The 12,919-nt window shown below is 36.2% G+C and overlaps 1 protein-coding gene across 13 annotated transcripts in view; it reads right to left on the bottom strand.

Moving 5' to 3' along the window:
• The window catches only part of GRIK2 (glutamate ionotropic receptor kainate type subunit 2), a 382,225-nt gene that overhangs the window by 312,131 nt on the left and 57,175 nt on the right, over positions 1 to 12,919 (bottom strand).

The raw sequence follows: 12,919 nt of genomic DNA, 5'->3' as shown, positions 1-12,919 counted from the left end.
TTAGCATGTGAATTGGAAAACAAAGTACTTTCATCTGGTAGGTGCAGAAAAGCCAGTCTTACCCCTGAAGTAAGGGTCATCCACATTTCTATGATGTGGTTCCATGCTGCTGACACTGAATAGTTTTGATGCATTTAAAAGAACATTTCATGCAACTCCTTCAGCAAGAATGAAAAGAGTCAATAGGGAAGCATTCCCTGAAAAAGTCAACACGATTTTTTATAAAAGAACAAAAAAGGCAATTTTAAAGGAAATGTGATAGTACCAATTTGATAATGTATTGCATTGCTGAATTATGTACTGTGCTTATAAATTAATAAAACAGAGTAAGTTTAACTTGCTTACTGCAATTAAATAGATTACACATAGTTGTGTTCATGAGCTGAATTACTACAATGAAACCCATTTTAAACCATAACCTAAGGGACTGGCAAATGTCACTAGACAAATAGAGATGACCTTTAACCGCAAGTCAAATGAAGCTTTTATTAAAAACCTTAGAGTTTTTTTTTAAATGTATTTGTCAGTTGTAGTCATACAAGTAGTCCATAGTGATGTTTTTGTTTCACGTGGTGTTTGCATACTTTGCATTTAAGCAGTGGCATGCTGATAATACAGAGGTTGCTTCATAATAGCAGTTGTGGCAACTCCCTGTTCTGCTCTCACCTTGTGAAGATAAAAATCTCTTATGTGTAAAAGCCTCCCATTACATTTTCTTTTACTGTCATCTGAATATTTCAGTTTTGCACAGTGGGTACAAACATGGAATATCTATTTACCTCATCTTGCTTCTCTAACATATTGCTTATGCAATTATTTTCTTATGACTAAAATGCCCCTTAACCTCAAATGCAGTACATAGGCAAGTTTATCTGCTGAATACTTGATATATTAATTGTCTAATTAGTTCTCCTACACATCTTCTGAGGACACACTTAATATACCAACCTTACAGACAGTACAGGGTACAGTACAGCAGGGAAGATCGCTGACATGGCCAGGGTCACTGGAAACATCCTTGACAAATGCATTAAAAATGAACTGGCTTATATTCTCTGTTTAGACCATGTCATTTACTAATGAAAGTCTGTCAAAAAAAATAATTTTACATCCAGACCATATGGTGCATCATAACAAATGTCTGCATCAGTTCCTGAAAGCCATTTGGAATACCAGTTGTGGCATGGGGTGAAGGTGAGGGAGAGGGAGGAGGTTTGGAGGGGAAGCACAAGAGATTTAATGATAGAGAATGAAAGTAACACCTTTTTCTTAAAGTTATCATCTTAGGTTTACATAATGTCTTTAGCATGAAAGATGCTAAAGTATTTTACAGAAAAAAGTCTTCACGTAAGGCAAGGGACAGTAAAGTAATACTATAGAACTGCAGGGTTGTTGCAGTTAACAAAATTACACAGAATGTTGCTTCTGGTCAAACGTTTAGGCAGACTGAACAGTGTTGGCAGAAGTAGTCATCTGAAAGTCCTACACATCGGCAGGCAGAAGAAGGATAGATGTGTTTTTCATGTCTGTCAGTTAAGACATTTTGAATTAATGTGGACAGAAAGATTTAATTTGTCCTCTTATCACGGCTGCACTGGTAAGACTGAAAATCCACCAGTGACCCAGCTGGTTCTGCTGCCTATGCAAGATTTCTTCCCAGATCTGGCCAGGTTCCCTACAGGATTTTGCTGGGAATCTGGCACTTTCCCTGAACTTTAAGTCCCAATTGAACTGTAGTGGCAGTAAGAAGAGGCTGAGACTCAGTCCTTGGCTACATAGCCCTAACGACTCATAAAGCTAATTGCCTTTGTTTCTCAGTCAGTTCTTGTTTGGAGAAGAGTATTTGTTTTACCTATATAGATTTAAGTGTGTGTCAGATTCCTGTATTTTTAAAATTTTTAGTAGGTGTTTCATAGACTTTATAAAGTAAAGAATCAGTGCATAACATTAAAGGTAAATGGTGAAGAACACTATATCCATTAGAGGATAAGGTCCAAAAAAAATGTTGTTATTCAAACTGAAGATTAGCTACACTACTCAACCCTTTAAGTGTTATAGCCACCTTAACAATATACCAGTCTGAATGTCTGGACATCAGATTATTCTTCATCTAAAATTTGCTGCTTCTCATCCTATGCACAGACCAAGTACTAACCAAGGAGGAAATGACAGTAGGTCAAAATGACTGTAATACTTTTTTCTAAATCTTTTATCTGAAATAAAAAACAGGTCCAAGTAACTGCTGTTCTCAGTATTTTATCATAGGTTTTTGATATCTGATTTTTTTCTTCCAAATAAGGTCCTGGAGTTATGTGACTATAAGAAAAATGGGTTTTTATCATTAAAAGTGACAAATTCCCAGTTATCTCTGTAATAAAGAGCTCGCAGATGTGGCTACAGGTTCCTTTCCTAATACCAGCAGGCAGCATCATACACTCACACAGACTTATTTTTCCCTTTTAGGTGCTGTTGAAACCAGCTGCTTGACCAGAGATATCAGATTCATTGCAGCTACGAACTATCAGCGTATCTTGTACTTCCTTCATTCATGTTAGTTGAATCTGCTCAAAAGTTACACAGTAATGGGAAAACCAGTGGCACCTCAAGGGAGACAGGGAAGCACAAGCAAAGTCTATGGAGCCCACACTATATGCTAAAGTATTCACGACTGCACACAAGGGTAAATTGTAATCCTCAATTCAGACACCAACTATATAGCTCACAATTCTCTTCTAATCTCCAAGTCATAAAACTGGTTTCCATTCACATCCAGAACAAGTGCTACAGAAACTTAGTAGATTGACAGGTACTTCCTAAAATATTTGACTTTAAATAAAAACGAGGAAGTTTTGGGTATTTCCTCCCCATTAAATTACACCTCTCTTAATCCAGCATTTGTCAATCAGATCCTTCAGTCACACGAAACAAATCATTGCTTGATCTCTTCTGTTGGTGTACATGGCATTCTTTTCTGATTGTTTTCACAATAAGTTCTCTCAAACTATCTAGCATTTTTATAATTCAGAATTATAAGAGATTACATAATAGCCAACATCAAAACTATATTTTTAGATTTTTAAAAAATAAATTAACTTAAACAGTTACATTATAGCATCTGCTAAGTAACCCCACAACCCTTCCAGTCCCACATTTCTACAAAATTCAAAACTGGGCTGTTCTCCTAAATATCATTTATGTTAGGCATTGTGCAATCTAGTAGCACGGTACAGGCAAGTCTGCTACAGCTCTATACTTCCACATCCAACTAGTTACAAGCCTAAGCACTTGTGTATGGTAGGCTCACAAACACAGGTACACAATATATGTACATGGCTGACCACACAGAACAGCACAGAAACACTGAGCACTCACATGAATGCAAGCAGCACCAACAGCCTCATTCTGCTGTCCTCTCAGGGTGGATCAAGATGAAGGTCTGCTAGTGTGAAATACATATATGTACATATGTACAATGTGGCTCTCTCCAGCAGCTGGGGTCAGATTTTCAGTTTGCATGGTAGCTATCCCCTAGGTCCCAGTCTCCCCAGTTGCTGACACCCAGACACATAAGCCCCTGAGGCTGCAGTCCCATTCTAGTTGCTGGTACAACACCCCTACTCACACATCTCTGTGCATCATTGCAGTAACTGCATTTAGACATACAATTCATCCAGCAGCTGACCTTGGATCCTCACTCTGCCCAGCAGCCTCTTGCACAAGAACACAGACACAGGTGTCTTAGCTTCTTCAGCAGTAGCCTTGATCCCCTTGTCCCTCCAGTAGCCAACTCCTCCTGTGCTCTCACCAGAGACATACACACACAGTCCACTCCCTTGTTCCCAGACACTTCACTTGCCCACAGGCTAGTCCAGCTTGATCTTTGTTAACAATCGCATGCTCACACACCTGCACAAACACACATATACAAGATAGTCTCTCACCTAGATAAGCAGTTAGAAATGGAGTTTTAGAAGAAGATAGGACTGACTGTGCTGATCATGCACAGGGCACAGTCATAGAAGGGTACTGACCAGTCTTTGTTTACACATGACTAGCCCCTTTTATGCCCTTTTCCTTTTAATTTTCCTCATGCATGTTTCTCCTCAAACCACCTTGATCCTTCTCCTTCCCCACCTCTGGCTGCTTCCCAAAACATCCTTTCGTAAATCCTGCACAATCCCAAAATTTTATTTTCTTGCATGCCGTAAGAAGCCCCAAAGCCCTAGGCATTAACCTCCTCTGCTTGTAAGATGACCCAGAGTACTGCTTCCACTGACCCACAGTACTGGTCTCACCCAGGTATAGGGCTGATGCCCTTCTAGAATGTCCAGGGAGTGGGGGTTGCTCCCCTGACTGGGATATTGCAGTTCCCCCATCTGTAATTGTGCCTTTGTGCATCCCTGTGCTTTAGGAAATGTGACCTTTTCATGAGCTGATCACATTTCTGTGGCCCAGAGAGTAGCTGGAGCAGGGCACTACTCACGTTCTCCCATCTGCCCTTGTGCCTTTGTGCTCCTTTGTGTGTGCAGAGAGCAGTTTTGGTTTGGTTTTTTATCACACATTTTAACAAGGTGTAACTTTCCACATTACAAGCACCAACCCTTAAAGATTAAAAAATACGTCTAAAACCCCCTATGTCTTTTATAGGATCTGTTTTATTATGAGGAAGAAAAAATCTTTCACATCAATTGCTTAAATTAAAGGATGCCACATGGGCTCACAGGTCTGATCAGACAGAACATCTTGCAGATTTGGGATTCAAATGGACTTAAGTAATTGAAAAATATTCATTTCTACACAAATGTAATACCGTGGGAATTAGAATACAAAATTTACTGGGCCAGTATAAGTTAGGTATCAGTATTTTACTGTATACTGCAAAGTCTCCAAACCTTTTGATTGTGCTCTTCTTCATTACCTATTCACTCTATTAGAGCATTACAGTGCCTATGCACACTTCCAATTTTAAGTGGAGAGACTTCTTTTCATAAAGAGTATTTTTCTGAATGTTAGTACCTCTACAATGCACATAAATAACAGCAAATTAATTGTGTACTATTAGAAAAAATGTTAATTAGAAAACTTAATTATAGACATCAATAAGAAAAAGTCTGTTTCAAGTAGGCAAAATCCATTATTCATTATCTAAATTCATCCTGAGTAAGCTAATTCACAGTCTTCAGAAACAAATACAATCCTCCATGAAATCAGTGAAAGTTTTATATAACTTTTTAAGAGGATATTTAGATTATTTAACAACTTCACACATATACTCCAGTCACATTTATTAAAAATCATATTACTGAGGTATGGATTTCAAGGTATCCGAGAACAGTAAGGACTGTCTGTAAACAAACAATAGACATCTAAGATCTTTATGTTAGAAACCTGAATAAACATTGATAATCTCTGAGGCTATAACACACTTTCAGGAAATAAGAAACATCAGGAATTTCCTCTTAAGTTTTCATATTGCTCTTATCTATAACTAATTCCAGAATAATTCTGTTGGTGAAAAATCAGTTAAAGAAAACATATCGGTGGGAAATCAATTAGGAAAAAAAAAAAAAAAGTCACACTTACGTAATCCCTACTTTTATCTTTATTTGGTATTTTTATCCAGCAGCATTCATATTTTCCATTTTTACTCTCATTTTATCAGAAATAAGAATTTTAGCCAAATAACTTTTCAAAGGTGGAAAACTTCTAGTGAATCCCATTAAAAAAATATACATTTATTATCCTTAAAGCTCTTCCTATAATAATTTTGGTCAATTAGCAGAGCAAAGTTCTGGGTGTCACGTACCCCGGGTTCCATTTCCATATCTGCCACTGACCTGTTTGAACCACATTATTTCATCTGTGCTTTGGTTCCTACCCTAGGCTTCATTTTCCTATGTACTCTACAGACATAGCTTTTAATTGCGTGACTGCCTTGCATAACGCTGCTGCCGTGGTTTAACCTGAGCTAGCAATACAACCACGATAGACACTCGATCACCCCTTTCCCCGCCTCCCCATCCCCCAACAGGGGAGAGAATCAATTGGGAAGGGAGAAACTTGGATTGAGATAAACACAGTTTAACAAAATAACAAAATTTTAATACACTACTAGTAAATATATATAATAAAATAGAAATAAAAGATACTCAAGACAACTCCTCACGAACTCTGTCCACAACTGAGCAGCCAGTCCCAGCAAGCCACACCTGGTCTGAACAGCCAATCCAAGAGAGAGAAAAGAGAGGAAAAAGGCAGAAAAACCCAGAGGCCTCTGCAAAATGGTAAAAAGCTGAACTAAAAGTCCCACACAGACCTCCCCCAGCTGCGCCCCAGAGAGAGAGAGCAAGAGACAGCAGAAGAAACAAACCAGAAGATCCCAACTCCCAACTTCTTAAATAATTAGCATGACACTAGTGAGATGGAGTACTCTTATTGATCAATCTGGATGTCAGTCAAGCTCTGCCCCATCTCTGTCCTCCCTTCTTCGATACCTCACACCTGTAAGCAAGGCACTCAAAATGTCCTTGGCTCTCAGACCAGAGCAATTAAAAACATTAACTCTGTGCTGGAGTGTTATCTGCTTGTTCTCAAACTAAATCCAAATAATGAGCATTCTAGATATAAAAAAAAAAAAGTTCGTAACTGCACAAAGAAAATTTTCAGTCAAATCAGCACAGCTGCAAAGGCCTTAACTGAGTCTATAGGTCTAACTGCATAAAAAGAAAAATATGGGATAGTCTTGTCCTATGTACCAGATTCTAACATCAAAGGCTTGATATAATTTATATATTTTATTATTTATGTTGTTTTCCATTAAGCTGGAGTTACCACATTCTCCTGCTAAAGATAATCTGGTCACGCATCTGTACACCACTATAGTATCATAATAAATAATACCACTGTAGTATCACAAATTAGGTCTGTGAGACATTCCTAAAGAACTAATGATAACCTGAACTGGCAAAAAGTTACCTCAGTCCTTCCAATCAACACATATAATAGAATTAAAAATAAATATAAAACCTTGTAAGTAAAATGGATCAAGTTTTAGTACCTGGAGAGTATCTACTACAAGCTCCTTTCTTTAGCTAAACTGAGGCCACACATTCTTTCTATGTGCTTGACCTTTGCAATTGACACTGATGTTTTAAAGTCACTTTTGTTTCAAAATCCTTCACTGATTCCAAAATCAGCAAGGACAGTCTACTGATTAATTTAACATTCAAAGCAGTCTATTTCATTCTTTCTAAAATGAGAGACAGCTAGATTTATAAAATGTTCCATTTTCTCATTTGACTATTTCATACTCAAACTGCTTTATAACAATTATCACATACTCACACTTTCATCAAAAGATTCCAGTTCAAAACTTTTGCAAAACCTAACTATGATCTCCAGAAAACAAAATGGCTCACTTTCTACTCTTGCAAAAACCTTTGTCAAATTTCCAGCAAGAGGCAGAGCTGTGCTATTAAAAAAAAATTACAGGAAAAAATATAAAAGTAACAGAGCAACAGGGAAGATACATCTTTTTCCTTTACATGTTTAAAAAAAAAGATTCACAGAGGAGGCAATATAAGTACAGTTGATTTAAATCTTTTCAGATAGAAGTTAGCTGATTTTAATGATTCTGTGCAGCTGATGTCATGGGAAGGTCATTAGCGTTATCAGCAATCAGAGTAGTATGAGAAAGGTGAAGCTACTTCGAATTTTGAATTTGAAATTTCTTGACCCATTTGATTTACGGCTCTTGGAAGACTACAGGAAAGTACATCTTTCTGTCACACAAACTTTCTCAGACATACACTATGTGCTGAAAGGAGGTTAAATTACATTGTTCTGAGTTCACTCCAAGGATATATGCACAAACTTTTTTTCTCATTTGACAGAGATAAAAATTTACTCCATGAAATGTTAATTAAAGAATGACTTAACTTCTGACATCAGTTTCTAGATTTATCCTAAAAGAGAATAACCTGGATGCATCTCTTATCATTTGAGAATTAAAAGAATTCTACTTCATTAGCATTTTCCCCAAACACAGGCTTTATTTTCACATTAGGCAGATGTAAACTATAGAAATAATTTAAAAATTCAGAACAAGATTCCTTTGTTCTTGGAATCCTCATTCTCCCTCTGCTTGGGTCAAGTCTCAGGAATGTCTGTTTTGGCACCAAGAGTCAACATTGCAATCCTCTAGAAAAAAAAAAATGCTCAGTCATTTTGTGCTTTCTCTGTTACATCTGTCAGCCTAATATATTAACATTGTAAAATCAGCATTTTTCTGTATGAGCTAACAAAAAAAAAAAAAAAAGTTTAGTTAACGTATCACAGAATATAATAAATATGAAACCAGATGAATAATTTCCAGCATAGTAACTCCCCTGTGCAATCCAAAGATCAATAGGATGGCATAGACTGACAATTTGAAACAAAGGCCTTAACCTTCCTCCTTAAAAGTACCCCTACAGACCTATAGTCCGAAGTGTACAATTAATTGACTATTATGTACTAACATAATGGAAATCCAGAACACCATTCTCAGGCTTTAGAGACTGATTCTGAATTTAGGTTACATTTAATTAAAATTTAAAAATCTATAGAGCTCTGACTATTAAATAATGCATTGAATAATTTAGCTGTCATGGACAATATGATATTTTAGAACTAAATGTATATTGCTAAAGTTGAGATTGTGGTTATTCCTCATCTTCATTTCAATGGCTGCAGTAAATCTGAACAAAATGAGAGGGAGTGAGCAGCAAGCAAAGATATAAAACTGTCCTTCTAAACAGAGGCTAAAAGCCAACGCTTGTGATTTCCCTGGTGTGAAACTAACAAGACAACAGAGGCGAACCTCCAGTACATCTCACAGATAATTGAAAGTGATTTATTTTTAGATCAAAGATGTAGGGTTTATTGTGAAAAACAGCTGCAGTAGAGGTTCACTGGACACTCTGTCATATTCTTACATTTTTAGGACCTTTTTCATTTTTTTATATTTCATTTACACTAGAGCCTTGTTTAACCACTCTGGAAATATGAAGAAAATACTGGAGTGGAGAAAAGTTCAGTTTTATCTGTTTTAAAGTCCCTCTGCAGAGCAACAACATAAAGAGAATTTAGCATAAATGAGATTCCTTAAAATCTTCACTTAGCTGCCAGAGAAGAAAGATTAGAAGGTATAGTCATGTTACATTTCTACAGGTGAATGACCCATCTGAAATTAGGTTCCCTTTCAGGGAGCAAACTTATTAAATGCCTGATTGTATGTTCTAATATTATGATGTGTGCATTTCAACTCCTTGTAAACATGTATCTGTCAAATTTCACAAAATCATTTCACGTAACAGTGAAATATTTATTAATATTTCATTTTCTTTTAATTACATCAAGGTCAGAAATTTAGGTCATGAAGTGTATGGACATACTGGAAGAAGGTACATTCTTAACCTTCAGTTTTAACCAGTTTAAGAAGAATTCTGTGCCTTTCTAAATCATAGACAGCTTTAAAATATATATATATATATATATATAAGCTTTCAGATAAATATATTTACATTTATGACTACTTTCTTTAGCAAAATCTCTTTAGCACTGAATATATAACCCATGCTTGATTTTTAAGTAGCAGCATTCAAGTTTGGATTCTGTTTTACTTCCAGACATTGCAGTATTGTAGAGCTGATCATTAGTGTGATTTAAACCCGTTTAGAAGTATTATAATGATTAAAAACTGCCTTCAAGAGTCCATAATATTTCCCTAGAACATAGTATTGAATTTATACTATCATTTTCTACTACATTATTTCACATGAAATTGTAGAGAGAGGGAAAAATACTGTAACTGAATATGTGTGTGTTTGAGTATCATATGATTTTGACAGGAACAGGTAAATATGTGGATTTTGAAGACAAGTAGTAGCACATCTCAACATCATCTCAAGTGATGATGTTAAAAAGTTCAAAGTTATAAGAAAGAAAAAATAGGCATATGTTCCATTTAAGCCTAGTGGCTATGAAAGCAGATCTCCAATAGTAAAAATATTGTCCATAATGGCTCAGACTTTATCTATTTAAACTATTACTGCTTTCTAGATCCCTGACAGAAATTCATAAATATGGCTCATAGCCATGGCCAAATACAAGATCCATAAAGTGGTGTACTAAAAATTAAAATAATAGATCATTGAATATTTTCCAAACAAGTAAAAACATTAATAGAACCACAGAATCATAGAATCATTGAATAGTTTGCATTGGAAGGTACCTTCAAAGGTCATCTAGTTCAAACTTCCTGATTTACAATAACTCTTGTGGAAAACATACTCCCATCGCAAGAAGCAAAATATATTCCTTTAGATTTTCCTTGAAGGATGCGGGATTCTCAACTCATTGCAAGAGCTGAGAAGAAAGGAAGTACCAGGATGTAGAACCCATAGGACAGGCATTTGCTTCAAAGAAGTCTGTCTGATTCTTTCTTACTTTCTAAATCAGTCCCTTTTTCATTTTTCAGAAATCTCTGCTCAATTAACTGGCAAAAAAACAATTAAAAAAAAAAATCTTCTGCTAGCCCCACACAGCCCTAAAAAGGCTTACATAAATATTAATATTAGTGCATACCTAAATGTATTGCATCCAGTACAGCTGTGTTATTGAGACCACTGAGGATACAACTGAAAGCTTAATTTGACATTCACAACTTTTGTCACTCATGACAGCATAAGGGAAAAACACAGTTTCTCAGACCTCAAATTGGATGAATAGGATTAATGCTTAATGTATTTATTTATAAAATGAATGTATTTGTTATAGAAGTGAAAGGCACTGAATATGGAACCATACCATTTTAGAGTCTTCTCTCTTATAACAGAAGCACAAGCAGTGCTGTATAAATGTTAATATCTCTTTTTTTTTTTTTTTTTTTTTTTATGGATAAACCTCTGCTCTACTTTATTTCAATGGATAAGCAGGTGGGGTCAGGGAAGATGGACTGAAAAGGGCTTACCCTTAATAAGCTTACCCTTACTCTTGAGTGAAAAACACAGTGTGGCTCCCTCTAAATTCACAACCACATAGCTGAACCAAACCCATATCTTCCCCAAATGGAAATCGGTTCAAGCCTTTATTTATTTATTTATTTATTTATTTAGGAGAGAAGAAGTTGCTATTCTGAAGTGTTGTTGAACTAAACTGGAATGACTTCAGCCCCAGATGAAGAAAATGTAACAATATACTAGATCTCTGCTAGCAGATAACATGGTCATACAGACATGGCTATGGCCACCTTTGACCTTTGGCACAGTTGAAAGAAATGTGAATAGAAGCAGAGACTAAATTGAGTTTACAGTCTGCTACTGGAATGATTCTAAATCGGGGAAGGGTTTCATTGCATTGTAAAAGGGTGCTTTGTTACTCCTGTGAGTAGCAGCATTGTGTGCCCACAGGCTAGTGGTTGTTGTTGACTGTAACGTATACACAATCCAGGTAGAAAGTTTGATTTACCATGCATTTCTAGAGCATAATGATGGGTTTCACTATTCACCCATTCTGCTGACAAATTTTGCTAGACAGACATCCAGACACTTGTAAAAATGTAGCCCATCTTAGCTGCTGCTGCCACTGAAGAACACTGAATCCAGTTTCCAAGCATGACTGAAATGTCACTCTAATAACTTCTGAAGTGCCACAAAATTGTTCTAAATGGCAAATGAGAAAAATATTAGCAATATAAACATTCATATTAGTGTCCTTAAAGTTTAATTAACTAGAGCAAGTCTTCTAATTACTTGGATATACTCTGACATAATTGTTTTTATTTAGGTGTTGCTCATTAAGAAGTAACTTCCCATGGTAGTTTCATGCTATATCTTTCCTTTCTGTCTCAAGCGCAAGTGCCAGGAGTATCCCTATGCATGCTGTATCCCTTGACACCACTCAGTTTATCTACCTTTTCTGGTGCTGCACTATACCCATACTGGCATAAAAGAACCCAAGAGACGGGATATCTAAAATTCCCCTCTGTACTTTTTTCACACAACCTCTCACCAGGTGCATGACACTGCCACAAGAACGGACTGTATGTACATGATTAATTACATAACAACTATACACTAAGCAGGGCACACAGAGTCAAAGCTAAGGAAAGAATAGTATGCATTCATGCTCTTCTTTCTTATTTAATCATGCCACAAATTTAAAAGTTGTCTCCTAAAAATGAAGAAATCTGGAAATTACTAAAAAAAATATGATGGAGGAAAACTAATTGTATGCTTTCCCCTTTATTGTCACTGCTGGGCTTTATATTCCCTGTGTAACTGAAGGACTAGGTAGACAGTATGAAAATAGAACATCAACACCTATAAAAGCATCTCAGAAAAGAAAGGAAGGACAAGGAAAAAATGTAACAAGGTTAAGAAACATTAAGTGTCAAGACCACAACTGACAAAAGAAGCTATTCAGTTAGTAATGAACAGACTAAAAAGAATGGCTGAAGCACACTTGCTTGGAGACCAATTATTATTTTAACCTGGGCTGGTATAAGGCAGTTATATTTTTATTAATTGCTTTCATTTGTGAGATTTGATTCTAAAGCAGTAAACTCTCTATTTTTAAAAGAATAGCACCTAGAAAGAAACCGTAAGGTCATCTAGAATATTTTGATGACTATAGATCTGAAGCAAATGAAGTTTGTTGTGCAGCAGCTGCAGCATTAGTGCCATCAACAAAGAAATTAGTGACTCGCATTTGAAATAAAGGGCAACTTATGCTCACAATCACCCGATCCAGAAACTGCTGTGAGAGCAAAGCAAACATCCAGCTCATAAGCCTATCTGTATAATTTTTTGGAAATGGTTAGAGGTCAGCATTGAAATTCTGAGTAGAGCCAAAACCACCAGTGACTGACGGGAGCAAT

Source organism: Columba livia, chromosome 3 (assembly GCF_036013475.1).
Source record: "Columba livia isolate bColLiv1 breed racing homer chromosome 3, bColLiv1.pat.W.v2, whole genome shotgun sequence".
Taxonomy (NCBI): domain Eukaryota; kingdom Metazoa; phylum Chordata; class Aves; order Columbiformes; family Columbidae; genus Columba; species Columba livia.
This window is presented reverse-complemented; position numbering and strand designations above follow the sequence as displayed.